The 13,982-nt window shown below is 42.0% G+C and overlaps 1 protein-coding gene across 2 annotated transcripts in view; it reads right to left on the bottom strand.

Moving 5' to 3' along the window:
* SV2B (synaptic vesicle glycoprotein 2B) overlaps nt 1-13,982 on the bottom strand; it is a 64,694-nt gene that overhangs the window by 44,651 nt on the left and 6,061 nt on the right. The window lies entirely within an intron of this gene.

Below are 13,982 nucleotides of genomic sequence, written 5' to 3' on the forward strand. Positions count from 1 at the left end.
AACATACAATACAATATATAATAAAATATAATATATAATATATAACATATAATATATAATATATAATATATAATATATAATATATAATATATAATATATAATATATAATATATTATATATTATATATTATATATTATATATTATATATTATATATAATAATATATTCGCTTTCTGAAACACAGAGTCAAGATTCTCATCTCTTCTCTAGTTAGAGTTGCTTGCAAATTCAACATTTAGTGACCCCGAGTGAAAAACATTACCACACATGGGGCTTTCCTCTAGCCCCTGCTTTCCCAGGCCTCACAGGGGAGCTCCTGAATTTGGCAGCCTGGGATGTGCTGTCACACTTGCTGCTGCTGTTCCTCCCCACGGGGCTGCAGAGGTCCTGCCCTGTGCCCCAGCATCCCAAGCTAGACATTTCCCTGGGCTCTCAGTCCTGGGTAGCAGTAACAGGAAGGCTGTGGAATGTTTTTCCCTTCACCAGCTACTCTGGGACTATTGACACAGAAATGACACCAGGAGATAAAGTGATATCTCAGCAAATGGCTTCTGCTCCCCACGGGGAACAGAGAATTACAGTCTATCACACCTGGAGGAAAGACAAAATAAATCCAAGGCTAGAAGCAGCAATCCTGGATGATGTATGGGAGAAGTGGAGTGTGAGAGCAGGTGTCCTCCAGATGACGAGCCTGGGGGAATTAGCTGGCAAACTTCAAGGGGATAACAAATACTGCAAGGCAGATAATGTTAGTGCCTCTTCAGGGGAAAAAGGATAGGATATCCCATGTGAAGAAAGTGGCAAGGAGGTGATGACCAGAAGTTATTTATCAAAGTGTAACCTCACACTTCCCTGTCAGGGAGCCAGGGAATTTAAAAAAAATTTTAGTAAGACCTTATCTCATAAAATTTGGTGTCTGAAAGGTCTGTCCATTCTCTACAGAGTGTAGGTGACAGCTTTACCTGCTTCCTAAGTGTCCCCTGCCCAGCTGTCCTCATTTAGGCTCTCCTTCCAAGATTCTGCAGAGATCTCTGTTCAACACGAGCTGCACAGTGCCTGAATTTGGGGTACCAGAGTTTGATGCAGACATGAGAGGATTGCTGTCTTGCAAGCAATGTACCATGAAAATTCACTGTGAGATGGGCAGGATTTTCTCAGGGAAATAACTCCCCTAATTGTTTTGAAATTACTCTCCTCCCTTGCTGAAAACAAAGGAAATGTCTCTCCCTGAGGGTTCCCAATCTGTTGCTGTCTCTGAGTGCTGCAAACTGTGGGGGACTCCCCTGTGGGCAGAGCTGGGTGGCAGCAGTGGTGCCACTCACTACAGTGGAATGCAGACACAGCAGGGCTTTGTGAGCCCAGGTTCATCCTGATATTCACCTGTACAGCCCCAAGGCTGCCTCAGTGCTGCTCCTACAAACCAACAGCCAGCCCTGCTCTGCTCCTTAGGGCACCCACCTCTCCCAGCCTGACTAAAGCCAGTCTGACCCCCCCTGGCACAGGCAGGGAAGTTTTGTCTGACTTTTCTCTCTGCCTCTCCCATTTGTGGCACTCTGCAGGACAGAAGCACTTGTCACAGACATATTTTCTGAAAAATCCTTTCATTAGGATCTTTTCTCCTATGGAGAAAGCTTCAGCTTCTCCATGTTTTGCTACTTTGGTATGTGATTTGGAGAACTGCTTACCCAGTGTGTGAAATTGTTTTTACTTGATGACAAATGAAATGACAACCACCTGTGTCGAGGCTGTGAGCAGTCACAAGATTTTATCATTCCATTCCTTTCCTTTGCTAGCCTTCTTATGTCTCCTTTCTCTTTTTTTTTAGTATAGTAATATAATATAATATAATATAATATAATATAATATAATATAATATAATATAATATAATATAATATAAATATAAGACATTATATATATAAAATATATTTATAAATAGATTACATTATATATATATAAAATATATTTATAAATAGATTACATTCATATATAAATATACAATATATTTAATATAAATTATATATCTTATATATAATTTATATTCTATATATAATTATAATTTATATAAGTATAAGGTATTTTATATATAATTATATATTGATATATATCTTTATATATAGATAATATATTTAATATAAATTATATCTATTATATATAATGATATTATCTATAATTATATATATTTATATTATATATATTATAAATATAATATAATATAATATAATATAATATAATATAAGTATCATAAAATAATATGAAACCTTATGAAACACAGAGTCAAAATTCCCATCTCTTCCCTCATCCTGAGACTCCTGCAAACAGCACCACAAGCACTGAGTGTGGTCTCTGCAGCAAGGGGTTCCCCTGCAGCATGACATCATGCACAGAGCTCCCTTGGCTCGGGGACAGGGCTGATTTCTTCTGGTAGAGTAACCCTGGCTGCCAAGTGAAGGCAGAGCTGCTGATCCTCCTGCACAGCACCCTCAGCACCTGCCCCAGCCACAGAGAGCTCCTGCCCAGGCTGGTTCCCACTCCCACCTGACAAATCACCCACTGTGCTGCCACAGATGGCTCAGCACTGCTGCATTTCTGCTAAACATGGCCATGGTTTCCAGCTTTCCTGTCCTCTCTGCTCCTTCCTAGCTCAGTCATTCTGTGGGATTTATTTTTTTTTTACACATTACATATACTTTTTAGGAACTTAGCAGTGACTTTGGCTCATGCTGCTGGTCTGTTTGCCCCCGAGCGGTGTCTATATTCAAAGGGTGCTAAAAATCACCTGTGCTTTGCTGTAGGAGACCATGTGAAGAGAAAGAGAGAATTGGAGAATCTGAATCAGCCCCCTGAGCTGTTTGACTCTGAGAGGGGTAAGATCAGAGGATATTTAATTAGGTTCCTAATTACAGCAGGTATTAACTGCAATAAAATCACCTGTGTTGGGATCCCAGAGCAATGTGAGCTGGAGATTTCAGAGATATGCAATGCATAGATACACACAATTAGTCCTTTGGCTTGAGGCCAACTGCACTATCAGTGGCTGAAAATTTAACTCTAATGTGTCATTTATTCTTTCCATGATAAAAGCAATGTAAAGGAATCACACATGAACACAGATGGGCTCAAATACCATCAAGACCCACTGTATTTCAATCCTAAAGTAAAATCAAAATAATAAAAAAATCGGAGTCACTATTGGAAAGCCTTTCTGTTACTTGAGGAAAAAACACCTCTCTTTTCTGCATCCCTTCCAAAAATCCACAAAAATCCCCAATCCTTCTGCATCCCTGCTGAGAGGAACAGACATTGTTTCCTCCACATGATTCTGACTAAGAGCCCAGGAAATGGGGAATCCATTAGAAATCAGGGGAATAATTTTGAAGGTTAAAAAATCAATCTGTTTTCTAGTCTTTGCTTGTTTGTTTCATCAGGCTGATAACATAGGAAGAAGTATCAAAAAATAGAAGGAAGAAGCATCAAAAAATAGACTGGTTTTCTATGAAAAAAGAGGTGTTTTCTATGAAAAAACAGGTGCTAATAATGCTTTTTTTTTACATGAGTAATACTTGAGAATTTGGCTGGTTTTCCCTGATTCAGAGTTCTGTAGTGGCTTCAGGAATTATTAGTATAAATGGACAAATGCAAACATTTGCTTCTCAAACATTTCTAATTTGTCCAGAACAGATCCCTTTTCTTCTGAGAATTAAATTTTTGGATGAAGATTCTTTGACCAGAGGGAAGGAACAGGTACTTCAAAGAGAAGGTGGGGAATTTCTCTTTTCCATGAACCCATTGGCTTCTCTGGGTGGTACAAAGGGACTCTGCAGCTGGACCCAGCTCTGTTGGGACGTTTGCAGCAGATGCCAAAGTCTGAAATTCAAACTGATGCTGATGTTTAGACAAAGCTTAATGACAGCAACATTTCAGGGACTGAAGGACAGCATCTTGAGGGGATAGACAGAAACCTCATCAGCAGGGCTGCTGAAAATCAAATTGCTGGCAGAAACCTGCAAGTGTGAGCCTGCACTGGCTGTACCACTGAGCCAGAAGTTTTAAGAGACCTTTCTTTAACCCTTCTATGAATTAATGATGGAAAAGACACCACAGCATGGCAGGAGGGGGTGAGTGCTGCTGTTGGTTTCCAACTTGCACAGGGTGTGAGGAGCAGCTTGTTCTCTGCATCAGCCCAGTGGCAGGTAGATTAAACATCAGGTGGCACCTGGCTGCTGAAAAAGAGCATCCAAATGCCACCCAGCATTAAGGGGATAAGGCCAAGGCTGCCAGGAGTTGTTAAATCCAGGGAACTTTAACTGTCTGTGTGTTTCTCTTGAGTCATCGCTGCTTTTGCAGTGCAGGAGCCCTTCACTGCAGGCAGAGCAAAGTGCTGCAAGCCTCAGGGAGGGCTGAGGCTGATGAAATATAGATGGGAGCCTGGCAGGCTCCTTGGGCTGGGTAAATACATGCACAGTAATTGACTCCATCTTCAAGCAAGAAATGTTCTGCATAAGCATGCAAAACAAGCTTGCTTGGTAAAGTGTGATATGCACATTTGATCCAGAAATCACTGAGGAAAAAAAGAAGAAAACCTCTTTTCTGTGATGAGTAACTGAGTAGTAACTAACAGGTAACTCCATTTTCAACCTTTCCCCCTTTTTACTCCACCTATTTTCCATATCCACTCAGAAGATTCTATCTCTGATGTCCTATAGAAGAAGAATCTGATGAAAGCAGATGCAGCAGGGGCACAAAATCCCAATCCAAAACACTCCCAAAGAAAACATCTGCCTACCTGGAACCAGCAGGAAATGGAGCTGCTGATGCACAGATCATGCCATGGCCACTGCCAAAATGAACATTTGGTTACAGCTCTGTTCCAGCTGCAAGGACAGGAATTCTCACTGGGATGCCCTGAGTTCATGCAAACCTGTGAAATTACTAAAGGCTTTGATTGAGGGTCCTGCTTGTCCTTTCTATATCAGCTGGATCCTGGGAGATCTCTGCCTTGATGTGTTTTATCCACACATGACTGGTCAGAACAAGCCACTGCTTCTGCAACCACAGTAAATTAATTATTTCTAGGCACCTCTCGTGTTTAACTGGATCTTCCTCACTTGGAGCAAGCAAGATTTTCCCTTCCTAGTGAGAAGATGAAACCTGAATGACCATGCCTGTCAAGGGCAAGGCACAAGTCCAAGCATGAGCCGGATGGATGTGAAATGCAGCCGTGCAGGAAGATTCTGAACTGAAATCTCATGTGGATTGAACCTCATGATGGAGTCTCACAGTGGAAACAGCAGAAGAAATTCCTGCTCAAACAGGAATTTGAAACATTTCAAAACAGATATTGAAAATTATTTTTTCACTAATTATTTCAGCAGGGATGAAATTCCTCCCAAACCCACTCAGCTCCAAGCTGCATCTGTGGACAAATTAGTAATGCCCAGTATCCTATATCTGCCCACTAATTAACTCAGCAGCCGCTGCCAGAGTTAATCAGGGAAGCAGCTCCATTATCCCCAGTGCCCCCACAGGGCAGGGATCCACCAGCTGCCACCTCCCACGTGCTGCTAAGGCAGGGCAAGGAGCTGCTGTGAAAGGCAGGGCAAGGAGCTGCTGCTTTTGCTGCTGTGAGAGGCCACTGAAGCCCCTGCAGCTCCCTGGGTATCTGTGGATATCCCTGGGTGTCCATGGGTTGTCGCAGACATCTTTTATGAAAAATCCTTTCCTTAGGATTTTTCCTCCTGAGAAGCTGAGAGGCCTCAGGAACAAAATGTAAACAATGGTTATCTGCTGCTGTGGAATGCTACAGGTGGATCTGTGATTGGTCTCATGTGGTTGTTTCTAATTAATGGCCAATCACAGCCCAGCTGTCTCAGACAGAGTCCGAGCCACAAACCTTTGCTATCATTCTTTGCTATTCTATTCTTAGCCAGCCTTCTGATGAAATCCTTTCTTCTATTCTTTTAGTATAGTTTTAATGTAATATATAGCATAAAATAATAAATCAAGCCTTCTGAAACATGGAATCAGATCTTCATCTCTTCCCTCATCCTGGGACCCTTGTGAACACCATCACATCAGGCTGGGCATTCCTTCCCATTTGAGTGAAAAGTTGTGCAGCACAAACTTCGTTTTCTTCCTTACTTGCTGTGCATTTCTGCTGAGCCACATGGGCTCAGATGCTGTGAGCCTGCCAAAAATCATGGTATTATTTCATAGCACATAGGAGAGGAAGAACCCCTCGACAACAGCTAATTAAATAATTACAGTGAGGTCCTGCATTTTTCAGTACACTGTTGGGAGATGGAAATTCTGATTGTTTTTTAATCAAACAGCTTATCTAAATCTAGTAGGAATACAAAACCGTTTCAGAATTTGATTTTTAAATGTCAAAAGAAATATTTTCTTTTGGAAATCTTCCAGATGGAATATTTCCCAGTGCAAAAACTTTTCTTATAATTATGAAAAAATAATGGAAATTGAAGCACTAGTTGCTCTGAAAGAATGGAAAAGATGCCAAAATCATAGCAAATGACTTTCACTATGAACACATATCCCATTTTAATAGAAATCTTGATTTTTAATTTGATTTCAATTATGTTATGGACCACTTCCTTAGGGCTATATATTAATCCAGATTTGCTCAGATGAGAACCCATCCATCAGCCCTGCTGTGACTATGTTCATCTAATCAAATGCAATTAACAACTGTCATGAAACACTAAAAAACCACTTACAAACTGCTTAATGACTCCCATAAACTGAACTGATTCATGTAATTTTTGAAATCAAGTTTCAATTAGGTCCAAAGAATAATGAAAATGCACATTCTGCTGTGGACATATCACCTCGGTCTGAGCAAGGAAGATAAATAGCTCTTTTTTCCTTATCATTGGAAAAAAAAAAAATAGCTGCTAAATGCTTTCTTTTGTGTAGCAAATGTTGGCCAGTGCACTCAGGCTGTGAGTAAGCAAAGCTTTGCTGGCATGTTTACTCACAGGCATTTCTAGATTTCTCTCCCATAGGATGCAACCATCAAACTCTAGAAATATTTCATAAAATGATGACAAAATCTGACCTAATTTATAGATAAAACAAGCAGAAATCAATTCTCAGTGATGATTATGTATTAAAATAAATGCAGTCCAGTGCAAGGGCTAAATTCCCTTTGCAGGAAGGATGGAAATCCTCTCTCCTTCCTCTGTTGGAACCTCTTCATGACCCAGAGGGACCAGCAGCTCTTTACCCATCCTGTCCTGCTCCTCCAGGCTGGATGTCCTCCCTGCCAGGGCTGCCTGGTGCTTTCAGGACAGATTATCCCCCATCTCTGCAGATTACAGCAGCATTTTAATCAAGTTGATATCTTTTCTCTGTTTATACTTACACTAATGAGATCAGAGACATTTCCCCAAAGTTTTCCTTTGATCACAGGACAGATTTGCATGCCTGTTTTGGACACTCAGACAATGAGGGCAGCTTTCCTGCTGAAATGTGTCTTTTCTGACAGCATAAAGTGACAGAATGCCTCAGGCCAAGCTGTGCTGCTGTGACAGTCCCTGCAGTCACAGCCCACAGATCAACCCTCTCAATCTCTCACACTTTTGGCCTCTGCCTCTAATTCCTGCCTCTGCCTTTATCCTATAACCCATCACAAATCCCTCTCCTCTCTCTGCCTGCATTTCCACCATCCCTGGGTCTGTCCCAGGGTTTGGGAGCTGAGCCTGGAGCAGCTGTGTGCTCACACAATCTCAGGTGTTTTCTCCCATCACAGCCAGCCTTGGAGCACCCGCAACAGCCTCTGGATGCCACCAGGTCTTGTGACAGCTCAGCCTGACCCCCATCTGCAATCTCCACCTCCCTGAGCACTCCCACACCTTGGCTCTGGAAATGAGGAGCCCAAACCCACGTCCTGATGGTGCCTTTTCATTGAAACCCACAGAGCTGTTTTGGGTCTGTTTGTATGGGATGGCCAGATGTACTCAAACAGGCATCATTTCACCAGCACAAACTTGTCCTCACATCACTTCATTTTCATCCAGACAGAAGCTTTTCAAGCAGCAGCAAGGAAACCCTTTCAATATTTAATCAGCTGCATGGCCTGGAACAGCAGGGACCAGCAGCAGCTGCCTGGCACAGAGTGGGTGAGGGGGGATGAGGGCTCTCATCCTCACCAAGCCTCTCTCCATCCTCAGAACTTGCCTTCTCTACACGTTTGCTCTGGAGAAAGCCAAATGTGAGCCCTGTTTCAGCCCTCTGCTCTGGCTGTGACAGCTTTCAGACAGCATGGCTTTGAAGCACCACATTTTTCATTCCTCCCTTCCACATTCCCTGATGCAAATCTTCCCAGGTGTAAATATTCCTTCCTTTCCTACTGATAGCTGGGAAATTGCTGTGCTCAGCACCCTGCAACTGCGAGTCAGCAGGACTTGAGCTCTCTCCCATTTCTTTCAGGTTTTAAGGCAGGCAGGGTGTAAACTTTAGCTACAGACAAGACTTTGCAGAATTTGCAAGGGGTAAAATCAGGCTTTTCCTAACCTTTCCTCATTCCCTTAGTGCCTGTCCTGTGTGTGTCAGAGGGATTACAGGAGTTGAAAGGACATTATCTGTCGTGGCTTGGCTGTGCAGCATTCAGCACAGACTCTGTTGGTAGCATAAATAAATTTATAAAATTTACTTATATAAAGCATATAATGCTTCATATGGTGATAAAAAGCATTTATCACCATATGCTTTTGGTGGTGTTTTTCTTCTTCTTTTAGATAAGGGTGTTTAGGGTTGGTTATTAGTATCTATTTTATAGATGCTTTAGGAGGATAGCTTGGAAATAAAGCCTTAAGGAGGGACCCCAAAGTGACCTGCTGTAGTCATGCCTGACTTTCCAAAATCATGTCACAAAACCAAATGTTTTATGATCAGAAATGGTCTATAAATGTTTCCAAGAGCCCCTGATCTCTGCAAGATCCCAGTACCCAGCACCGTCTTAGCTCCTAAGAACAAAGGATCCTCTCTTGCCAGAACTATAAAATAGATACTAATAACCAACCCTAAACACTCTTATCTAAAAGAAGAAGAAAAAAAAACCCACCAAAAGCATATGGTGATAAATGCTTTTTATCACCATATAAAGCATTATATGCTTTATAGAAAAAAATTCATAAATTTATTTATAAAATAAATAAATATATAAACTAAATATAATAATATAATCTATAATCTATAATCTATAATCTATTATATATATTATATATTATATATTATATATTATATATTATATATTATATATTATATATTATATATTATATATTATATATTATATATTATATACAATATATTACATATTACATATTATATATTATATTAATATATATTTATAAATATATTTATAAAATAAATAAATTTATTATTTATTTATTAATAAATAGTAAATTACTGATAAATTAGTGATAAATAATAAGTACAAGACTAATTAAAATGACTCTTAATTCCCATCCTCTGGCTCTGAGAATGTAAAAAGGCATTCCCCATCTTCCCAAGGGTGTCCCAATGTCAGGGCATCACCAGAGTCCCCAAGGGCCAGCGTCTGGCAGTGGTGACAGCAGGATTTGTCATGCATGTGCTGGAGATGGGCTCCCTGCTCCTTCCATGCTGGTCCCAGCTTGCCTTGGCTCACCAGGGGCTCTCAGCCTGCACCAAACCCAGCAATTCTGGGGCTGAACTGCAAGAGAAAATAGTCCTCATCTCCTCCTCAATGCCAGCAAGTCTGACTTTTTCAACAGCAGCTACACATCAGGAGAAGAAACCACTGGGATTTCTCAATCTGGGTCTAGGAATAAATCATTTAACACCTCATTTACACAGGCTTATAATTAATGCACGCTAGATTGCTGCAATGAAACAGTCCTGATGAAACATCTGAAATGTACTGGGTTGCAAATGCATTGGTTTGGGGGTGTAGAAGGACAAATGAACCCCCCCCCAAGAAATGGCTGATCCCACTGGCTCCCACTCTCAGTGGAAGCAGATGAGAGGAATTTGGGTCAGATTTCCTCCTTTGTATGGTGCTGGAAGCATTTGAGAACCAGCTGCCATTTTGTAAAAAGCCCACACCTCTTGTGGCCACACATCTTCTCTTGCTTCCCATCTATCAGGTGAGAGAGAGCCCTGGACTTTGTGTACAGAGCAGAATTATCACTTTTTTTTTTTACTGCATTAGAAGGTGCTATATCTCTCATAGTAGCCCATCTAGGTCTTGTTCTGGTATAAAGCCAGAGAAATTTTACTTACTTTACTGGATTTACAGCCCTGAGAATGACATCAGGATCCACTCACCCAGGATAGTTTATAAATCTAAAAGAACTTTTATCCCTCAGTAGGAACTTTTATCCATCTGTGCAACACACCCTCTGTGCCAAGTACAGCTGGAGAAGAATTTTGCAGGCTTCCATTCTTGTCTCCCAAACCCTCAATTATGCCCTTGGAGGCATCAAATCTGATCTGCCTCTAACCTGATTCCCCAGATGTGCTGCTCCCCATGGGAGTGTGACTCACAGGAGCTGCAGGACAAGGATGGAGGATCATGACTGCCTAAGGAACTGCAAAATAAGTGATGTTCCTCAAAAATTTCACCACCACCTCCTCTATGGGCTCTCCTCTGAGTGTCAAGGCAGACAGGAGACACCAGGAGAGCCCTGCATGCCTGAGAAGGACTCAGATAGGAGTTCAGGAGGTCAGGAACCTGTAAGCTGCAATAATTACAGCAGTTAATCTGCAGCAGCCTGACCACCTGCCACAGAGGGCAGGAGAAGTGTCCCTTGGAGGAGGCAGGATTTTCCCTGCTGCCAGAGGGATGTGGTGGGAGCAATCCCTGAGACACCACTTGTGTCCTGGCCTTCAGTTCACCTGCAGAGGGCAGGAGGGCTGTGGAGCCTGTCATGTGCACAAGCAGATTGGCTCCCACAGCCCTTTCCCCAGGTGAAAAACATCCTGCAGGGATCTGTTCACCTGTCACTTTTTACAGAACACCCCACAGGGGTTATCTCCAGGCCGGGAATGGGAAAATCTCCACATTGCAGTGCTGCTCAGAGCACACCATGCCTTACTCCCAGCCTAGAGGCCAAGGAGCAGCTGCTGTGCTGGGAACCGGGCCTTGGACAAATCCATCCATCACCCAGCTGGGAGCTGCTGAATTCCAGATTCCTGCAAACTCATCTTCCATAAGAGCTGCTGTGAAGCCCAACAAAACACCGAGTTTGGCTGGAAATAGTGAATCAGTGAGAAATGAGCCCTCACAGCCCTGCAGCAGCTCCTGGAGGAGCCTGCCCAGCATCAGACCTGACACATACCAAGAGGTGTCTTGGAGCTGTACCTGGCTTCTCTTAGCCCATTCTGATGTTGCCTGGGTCTGGGATTTGAGAAATCAGCAGCCCTGCTGGCTCCTCCACATCACAAGTTTGTAGATCTTGATTGCATCCCTCTCTATCTGCTATATCTCCAGGTTTGACACACAAAGATGAGCACCAAACATCTCTGAAGACCTGTGACCCCTCCAACTTTAATGAGGGAGATTAGAATACCTACAGTGCTCTCACATTTCAACCTCCTCCAAGCAAGAGAAGCTGTAATTTCTTCTCCCTCCCTGGCATTAGGGCAGTCAGGAACATGCCCAGGTGAGTTGTCACCTTAGATATTGGAGACTCTCTGACATCTATTTGTAAAGATTCCCTAGGACAGTACTAGAAAAACAGAATTGTCCTCAAAGTGGCCTGAGCTCCCCAGCTCCCTTTCTCCAACTAAAATCTCATTCATAAGAGGTTCCTCCCTCAGTTTTAACCCAGCTCCTCTTTCAAATTCAGCACAGCCAAGGCCACCTCAGCCAATCCCACCTTCCTTCTCCCCTACACCAGTGAGTTTCCTCTGCCATAACCCTGCTCACTACGTCGTGACTGCAGGGGGAGAACTCACAGGCTGAGCAGATGGGCTGTGAGGGAGGAAGGCCTCACTTCAAGCACAAATAGCTGCTGGGAATTTAGCAGATGTGGTAAGAAAAACCTGGAGAGACAAGCATGAGGTGACAGGATTCCAGTTTCAATCAAATAATGTGGAAGTCTCCCTTGGCAAGGAAAGGTTTCATCTTCCATCTTCTTGATTGCCTTGTCTTGAAGAGATGATGACTGATGCCAAGTGCCATCAAAGGAATCATCTGGAGTATTCTTCATTTAAGATCCTATATTTCTCCCTGGCCTCACCAAATGGATTTTTTTTTTCACAAGGGAAATCCACCCTTTATAACCCAAAAACACTAAAATTCAATTAAAGTCATAACATTCATTAATTCTGTACCACATTCCATCCTGTTTATGTCCAGAGACAGAGCTTAGGATCAGTCCTTCACTTCCCCATTATCAAATCAGGATGGCTCAGGAAATTTGGAACTTTATAAACATCTCTATATCCAGCATATTGTAATATTCATTTGGCCCTAGAATTTCATCTTGGCAGAAGCACCAAAGTTATCGCAGATGGGTATGAGGTTTTTTTCTTTATAAATATTACAGAGCCATTAATTAAACAGGGGAAATTAACTGTGCCAGGCAGCACAGATGCAGAGGGACAGGAAAGCACAGTCACCATTGGCCAGCACCTCAGACTGAATGAGTGCTCACAACACCAAACTGACAGCAGAGACACTCTGGCATCAACATTACTGCAGGTTTTAGAAGAAAATTCAACAAGAAAAATAATTTATAGACATTACATAGACATTACTGGTGTTCAGAAGCAATGTTCCAGGTAACATGAAGGAATTTCAAACCATGGTATTTTGGTTAAAGCACGCAAAAGCTGTCCTGTCTAAGATGATTTCCTCATATTATCAACCCCCAAATAAAACAAACTGGGCAATTCCTGCACCCGCACTTTTTCCTTCTTGCCCTGTGCTGGGATTTAGTCATGCAAAGCCCCTTCCAGTTCCCTGTGTTGTCTTCACCCTCTGCTAACCACACAGATTTAGTGAAAAGGTTGTCCCCCTGCACACACTTGAAACAAAACTCCAAGTCAAAACCTGCTGCTGAAGAGAGGAGGATCTTTTTCTTTAAATATAATAAAACTGGTGCTTGAAATGTCTAGGTTGCTCTAAAATAATCACAAACCCCAAAGTGACTTACTCTCATTGCCACAGCATCTAACATCAAAGAGTAGGAAATGTGTGAGTTTTCAGCAAGTGGAGGTTTCTGCATGAATACATCATGAGAGGAATATTTTTATAAACAAGTCAGCTCTGAAATGTTCTCCAGAACTAGTTCTAATTCTGCTTGTCATACATAAATCTAGAAAAAAAATGGTTTGGTATGCCCAAATCCTGCATCAGTTTTTGTGTGAAACACAGGTCTGTCAAGAAGGTAATATCTTTAAACCTGTTAGAAAAATTGCCAAAGCTCCCCCGCTACATTTCTCCTTTTTTTTTTGTTATGTACAGACCTTTGCAGATTCAATACAGCCAGATTGCAAAGGCTGCTCTTAGGTTTATTATTCCCTGATCCTCTTTAAACAAGGGCCCTAAATTCATCCCTGGTATAAGAGCTCTGCTGTCACTCAGCTGAGATGCAGGACACCTATTTTGAGAGTACCGTGAGACACTGACATGCAAACCTCTCATTTGGAATAATCCCATGTCCAGGACATCAGACAGCCCATGGTCCCCACAGAGTGTCCAGTGAGACCCTCTTCCTTCCAAATTTATTTATCTGCATATTTATATTTATATAATATAAATATGCAATATTTATCTGCACCTCTTGGCAGAATTTAGGGACTGGCTTCAGTGAAAAATGCAGACTTTAGGATGGAGATAGTTGATCAGCTAGGAAAGTTGAGAGGATTTATGTATCAGCTCAGGGGCAGCAATTTATGAATTGCTTCCCACAACTCCTGCAATAACAAGCACAGGGCAGAAAAAGCAGCATTCAGGTAGGAGCTCACATAGGACTACA

The sequence above is a fragment of the Ammospiza nelsoni genome, chromosome 14 (assembly GCF_027579445.1).
Source record: "Ammospiza nelsoni isolate bAmmNel1 chromosome 14, bAmmNel1.pri, whole genome shotgun sequence".
NCBI lineage: Eukaryota > Metazoa > Chordata > Aves > Passeriformes > Passerellidae > Ammospiza > Ammospiza nelsoni.